The 6,597-nt window shown below is 34.8% G+C and overlaps 1 non-coding gene across 1 annotated transcript; it reads left to right on the top strand.

The window, feature by feature from the left end:
• Nucleotides 1–225: 225 nt before the first annotated feature.
• LOC133799061 (small nucleolar RNA R71) lies at nt 226–332 on the top strand. The gene has a single exon (XR_009876268.1). It is a non-coding gene; the product is annotated as a small nucleolar RNA R71 (small nucleolar RNA).
• The last annotated feature ends 6,265 nt before the right edge of the window (nt 333–6,597 follow it).

The raw sequence follows: 6,597 nt of genomic DNA, 5'->3' as shown, positions 1-6,597 counted from the left end.
GCGATAAGCATGGATATAGCATCCAATTCCATCATTCCAGCCACTTTCTTTGATTGTCCCCTTTCAGTTGGCCATTGATAATTATTCATAGCCATCTCCTCTAATAGCTCATATGCCTCATTAGCACTTTTACTCATAAAGGCACCTCCCGCTGCGGCATCTATAATTGTTCTAGTCGTCCCATTCAACCCATTATAACAATTATGGACCAACATCCACTTTTTTATTCCATGGTGTGGACACTTCCTTAACAACTCCTTAAAGCGCTCCCAAGAATCATACAGTGACTCTCCATCCAACTGATAAAAATTATTAATCTCACCCCTTAACTTTGCATCCTTTGCTGGAGGAAAGAACTTGGCAAGGAGTTTCTGAGCTAACTCCTCCCATGTAGTGATAGAATTCGCTTGTAAGGATATCAACCAACTTTTCGCCCTATCCCTCAGTGAAAATGGGAATAGCCCCAGTCTTATAGCATCATCACTCACCCCATTCATCTTGAACGTTTCACATAACTCCAGAAAATTAGCTATGTGTAAATTAGGGTCCTCTGTCGGCATACCTCCAAACTGAACAGTTGTTTGAACCATCTGAAGGATGGCTGGCTTAATCTCAAAGTTGTTGGTAGCAATGGTTGGAGGTCTAATGCATGAATGCACTCCTGTAACAGTAGGAAGTACATAATCTCTTAATGTTCGTGCTCCTTGCTCCCTTGGAACCTCAGCAGCCCCTTGACCATTATTAGCACCATTTCCCAAATTGTCAGCCATGGTGAATTCCAATTTCCTTTTTATTTTCCGGTTCTGTCTACATGTTCTTTCAATTTCCCGATCTATTAGTATAATCTGTTTTTGTCTATTGCTTCGTATATACCAACAAGTCCTGAAACACAAGAGAACCTTGATCGGAATAAATTTAAAAAAAAACAAATCAAATTAGAACAAAAATTAACTTATTGATATTAATAAAAACAGTCCCCGGCAACGGCGCCAAAAACTTGATCTCCAAAATTTAACACGCAAGTATACACGGTCCAATCAAGTAATATATGATAAGTAAAATGTCGATCCCACGAAGACTGCTATTAATTAGCAATAATTAAACTCTAATTCTAATTGATTTAAATAATAATTTCAGATTTATAAATAAAATAATTATTACTAAAAATGAAGAAAACTATTAAACACTTAAAGTAATGCAGAGATGAAATTTGATTTAATTCAATGGATGTAAAAGTTAGGGTTTTAGTTTCATCAACCATCCACTTATGATTTCTAACCAATTTTCAATATTTCTTAATTCTATTATGATAGCAGATTACAATTATATATTATAGTCTTGTTAGGATCTATAATTCTCTACAATATACTATTTCCTACATCTCTGTGGTAAATCAATATATTGCAGGCTTTAAACACATAATCCCTAAACTACACAATTCATAGAAGTACTTTCGTCTAATATAAAATTGTGATTATTTACCTATAGCATAATTATCCTTCTCTTTTCAGAGTATAGGTTAAAATCATATAAACATGTAAATGATGATCAAACATTCACAAGCATTAAGCATAAGATAAATGATCCACAACAGAAAGAAGAAATTCAGGAAAATTTCATTAAGAAATCAAAAGTTTCAAGAAGAATCCACTAATACCCAAATAACAAGATTAGTTCAAAATAGACATAATGGAATCAATCAAATTAAATATAAACATAAACTTCAGAAAAGAGAATACATAAGAAATTAAGAAATCAAACTCTAGGTCTTCAATGTTCTCCTCAGTCTCTAATAACTTCTCCACACCTCTAATAATGAATGAGTCCCTAATTAACTCTTAAAAACGTATTTAAATAGAAACCCTAAAATATATAACAATTTTTCCCTTCTACAGGCCACGTACAGACACACGCGCCGCGACCCTAGCATTCAAGCGCCGCGGCGTGCCTCTTTGGATTTGCGCAGCCTCCTCTCTGCTTTCAGCGAGCGCCGCGACCCTTCCTACATGCGCCGCAGCCCTTCAAAACTCCAGAAAATGGCCCTCTCTGTTTTTTCCTTGCGTCGCAGCTCTTCATTCAAGCGCCGCAGCCCCTCTAATTTTTCCAAAAACTTGTTCCCGAACTCCAAAATGAACAATTATCTCTGCAAATGAATCTTCAACTTTCTTCTTGTCAACTTTTAGCATAAATTTCCCAATTTAAGCTGATTTTCCAGTCATTTCCCAAACTTCACGTTTCCTTCTCCTATTTCCTGCAAACATACCAAAACAAGCATAATACCGCATAACACTCCACCAAAATGACTCAAACTTACCCTAAACACATGTTAAAAACTACGCTAAAAACGAACTCATCGATTCAAAACAAGGAGTTGAGTCAATCTTTCATACCAAGCTCTAGGAGCCTGTTTTAGACCATAGAGAGCCTTTTTAAGTTGAAAAACATGATTAGGATTATGTGGATCTTCAAATCCTTTTGGTTGTTCAACAAATGCTTCTTCATTCAAAATTCCATTTAAAAATGCAGATTTAACATCCATTTGAAATAATTTGAATCCAACAACACATGCAACAGCCAATAGCAATCTTATTGACTCAAGTCTTGCGACAGGGGCAAAAGTTTCATCAAAATCAACTCCTTCAATTTGAGTATCCCCCTGAGAAACTAGCCTAGCTTTATTTCTTATTATTGTACCAAATTCATCGGTTTTATTTTTGAAGATCCATTTGGTACCAATACCATTTGTATGATTTGGTCTTGGAACAAGAGTCCATACCTCATTTTTTGTGAATTGTTCCAATTCTTCATGCATTGCTTTTATCCATGACTCATCATTCAAGGCTTCTTTCACATTTTTTGGTTCAAAGCTTGATGTAAAGCAAACGAATTGAACCAAATTCACATACATTTTTCTTGTTACCATGCTTTCTTCAATATCACCAAGAATGAGATCTGAAGGATGATTCTTTTTTATTATTGCAGACAGTTCTCTCTGTATTGAATCTGTGATGATTTCTTTCCCTTCCTTTGCTGATCGATCAAATGATGTTGGAACAGATTCAGCTTCTGTGGCAACAGATTCGGTATGAGAGGTGACAACATCACCTATTTTCATTGTAGGAGATTCTGTCTGAGAGGTTTCGGCAATAAACCTATCAATTTATTCTTCATTGGAATATTCAGAAAAATCTTTTAAATCATCAACAACATTGGATGATTCCATAACAGTTTGAGTTCTCATGTTATAAACACGATAAGCTCTACTATTCATAGAATATCCAAGAAACACTCCTATATCACTTTTTGAATCAAATTTATCAATATTCTCACGATCTCTAAGAATATAGCATATGCATCCAAAAACATGAAAATAACTTACATTGGGCTTTTTACCTTTCCAAATTTCGTAGGGAGTTTTGAAAGTACCTGGCCTAAGAAATACTCGATTGATTGTATAGCAAGCAGTGAATATTGCTTCTGCCCACAATCGTTTGGAGAGTTTCTTATTGTTTAGCATTACTCTGGCCATCTCCTGCAAGGTTCTATTTTTTCTCTCAACAGCCCCATTTTGTTTAGGAGTCTTGGGAGCTGAGAACTCATGGGAAATCCCTAGAGAGTTACAGAAATCATCATAAACAGTATTCTCAAATTCTTTACCATGATCACTTCTAATTCTCACAATTTTACCTATATTGCAATCTTTTTCAACTCTTAATTTAATGCACATATTTTTGAAGGCATCAAACGTGTCTGATTTTTCCCTTAAGAAGTCAACCCAAGTAAAACGAGAAAAATCATCAACACACAAAGATATACCTTTTTCCATTATTACTTTCAACTTGAATGGGACCCATGAGATCCATGTGCAAAAGTTCAAGAACTTTTGAAGTATTGATTCCCATGACAGTTGTGTGGGAGTTTTTTAATTGTTTCCCTAACTGACAAGATTCACATTTACCTGCAAATTCTCTACCCAATTTGGGTAACCCACGAACTAACCCTGCACTTGCAATCTTTTTTAAACTTTTGGAATTTATATGACCCAGTTTCTCATGCCATAAATCAGTGGTATTACTGATAGTCGAGTGACATGTGAGAGTTGGTGAAAGAGTATAGCAATTATCAATGGCTCTATATCCTTTCAATACACTCATGCCATTTTGATCAACAACATTGCAATCATCACGAGAAAAATTTACTGTGAAGCCTTGATCACAAATTTGACTTATACTAATTAAATTAGCCTTAAGGCCTTCAACAAGTAAAATATTTCTCAATTTTGGTAATCCATCAAGACTCAGAGTGCCTTTTCCAATAATATTACCTGACATACCATCACCAAAGGTTTCTGCACCACATTTCATAGATTTGAAATTGGTGAGAATATTTGCATCACCTATCATATGTCTAGAACATCCACTATCAAAATACCAAGAATTAGAGGCGCGAGATTTATGACAAGTAAAAGCAGCAAGACAATTTGTTCTTGCGTTTTCAACCCAAACACTTTTTGAAGGTTTTCCGACAACATGTTTTGTTTTACTATAATGATTTAAATAATTGTTTTTGAAAAAATTCGTCATAGTAAAACATCTGGGCCAGATGTGCCCTTTCACTCCACAAAAATGACATATTGGAATGAACCGATCTGGGTTGGTTCTATTGAGAAAATTGGTCTGTTTAACAGATGTGGAAACATATTTGCTTTTTGTCGAATCAACGGTTTGAGATGTACCTGCAGAGGCGTTAGCAGATGCAACAGAATGTATGCCAGATTTCACAAAAATGGTTTTGCCTTTTGATTTAAAACCATCAGATCCTAATCCAGAAAAATTACCAGCTTTTTGTCCTGCACCAATAACATCATCCAAAATCCTTGAATTTGGATTAAGCATTTTAACACCTTTAACCATGTGGTTAATTTCATTTGATAATCTCTTAATTTCACAATCTTTTGCAATAATTTTTTCTTCAAGATTCTTCACAGTGTTTACAAGATCATCATTCTTTTCCTGTAACAATTTATTATTGCTTGCCATTAAGCGATTATCAGAACAAACCTTTAACCATTGATCATACATATCTTTGTATGATTCTTTCAGGGAATCCTCGTCTAGATCAGACTCACTGGATTCACATTCAGAATTATCTTCCTGAATTGTGTTGTTCAGACAAACAACCCTTTTATTATCCTGCAAATTCAATGTTAATCCAGAAACAATAGAGGTTAAAGCAAGATTCAAGTTATCTTCCTCATCACTACTTTCCGAGTCCTGATCACTCAAAGTAGCTGCCATTACCTTTTTATTTTTCTTCAGTGTGTTGGCACATTCAGATTGAATATGACCAAAGCCTTCACATTCCTTGCATTGTACGCCTATTTTATTGTTATTGTCAAAAGGTGTAGAAAATTGATTACCTTTGGAAGATTTGAACGAGGATTTTTTGTTACCAATCTTTTTCATGTATTTTTGAAAATTTATGGTCAGCAAAGCCATTTTGTCTTCACCATCATTTTCATCTGAATCTTTTATTTTTGATGATTTGAGAGCAATTGATTTTTCTTTGGGAGCACTTGGATTTTCCTTTTGGCAAAAATGTTGATTGAGTTCAAACGTTCGCAATGAACCCATCAATTCCTCTACTTTCATTGTGTCGAGATCTTTTGCTTCTTCAATTGTTGTGAGCTTTGTTTGAAACCTGTCAAGAAGCACTCTAACAATTTTTCGAACTAACACATTATTTTCCAATTTTTCTCCCAAGGAAAAATATTCATTAGCTATATCAGACAGCTTTCATAGAATTATGTGAGAGACTCAGTCTCTGCTATTCTAAGATTTTCAAATCTAGTAGTTAACATAACAAGCCTAGAACGTTTTACATCAGCAGTTCCTTCAAATTGAATTTGAAGGATTTCCCAAGCTTCTTTGGCAGATTCACACGAAGATATTAATTTTATGTAACATTCGCCACTGCCATTAAAGATAGCATGGAAGGCTTTGTTGTTATAACTGGACAATTTATCTTCAGCATCGGCCCAGTTAATTTCAGATTTTACCTTTGTGACATCATCGGATTCAGATGAAGGTGTCCAACCGGTTAAGATTGATCTCCACGCCTTTTCTTCTTGAGATTTAATAAAGGCTCTCATCCTAACCTTCCAATAAGGATAGTTAGAATCATTCAATAAAGCAGGACGAGTTATAGATCCACCTTTTGCAAAGAAAGACATTTCACAAGGCATAAAACAAACAGAAAGAATACAAGATCGCACTAAGAGTTTAGTGACCCTTTCTGATACCAATTGAAATTCTGTTTTTAGTAATTACCAAATTAATTAAAACATGAATTGATTAAAATGCGGAATGGTAATTACCTAATTACACAGATAGCATTTCTGTCGGGACAGAATCCGAACTTGTCATGACAGAAACTTAACACAATAAATAGACAGTGCAAAAATAAAGAACACACCAAATTTTTACAAGGTTCAGAAACCCTTTCGGATAACCTACTCCTTGGGGCCATGCCCAGAGAATAAATCAATTAGTAAAGAAACAATGTGTACAAAAGCATTGACTTAAATAATGTAAGACT

Source organism: Humulus lupulus, chromosome 8 (genome assembly GCF_963169125.1).
Source record: "Humulus lupulus chromosome 8, drHumLupu1.1, whole genome shotgun sequence".
Classification (NCBI taxonomy): Eukaryota; Viridiplantae; Streptophyta; class Magnoliopsida; order Rosales; family Cannabaceae; genus Humulus; species Humulus lupulus.
Note: the sequence above shows the minus strand (reverse complement) of the source record. Positions and strands in the feature narration are given on the sequence as shown.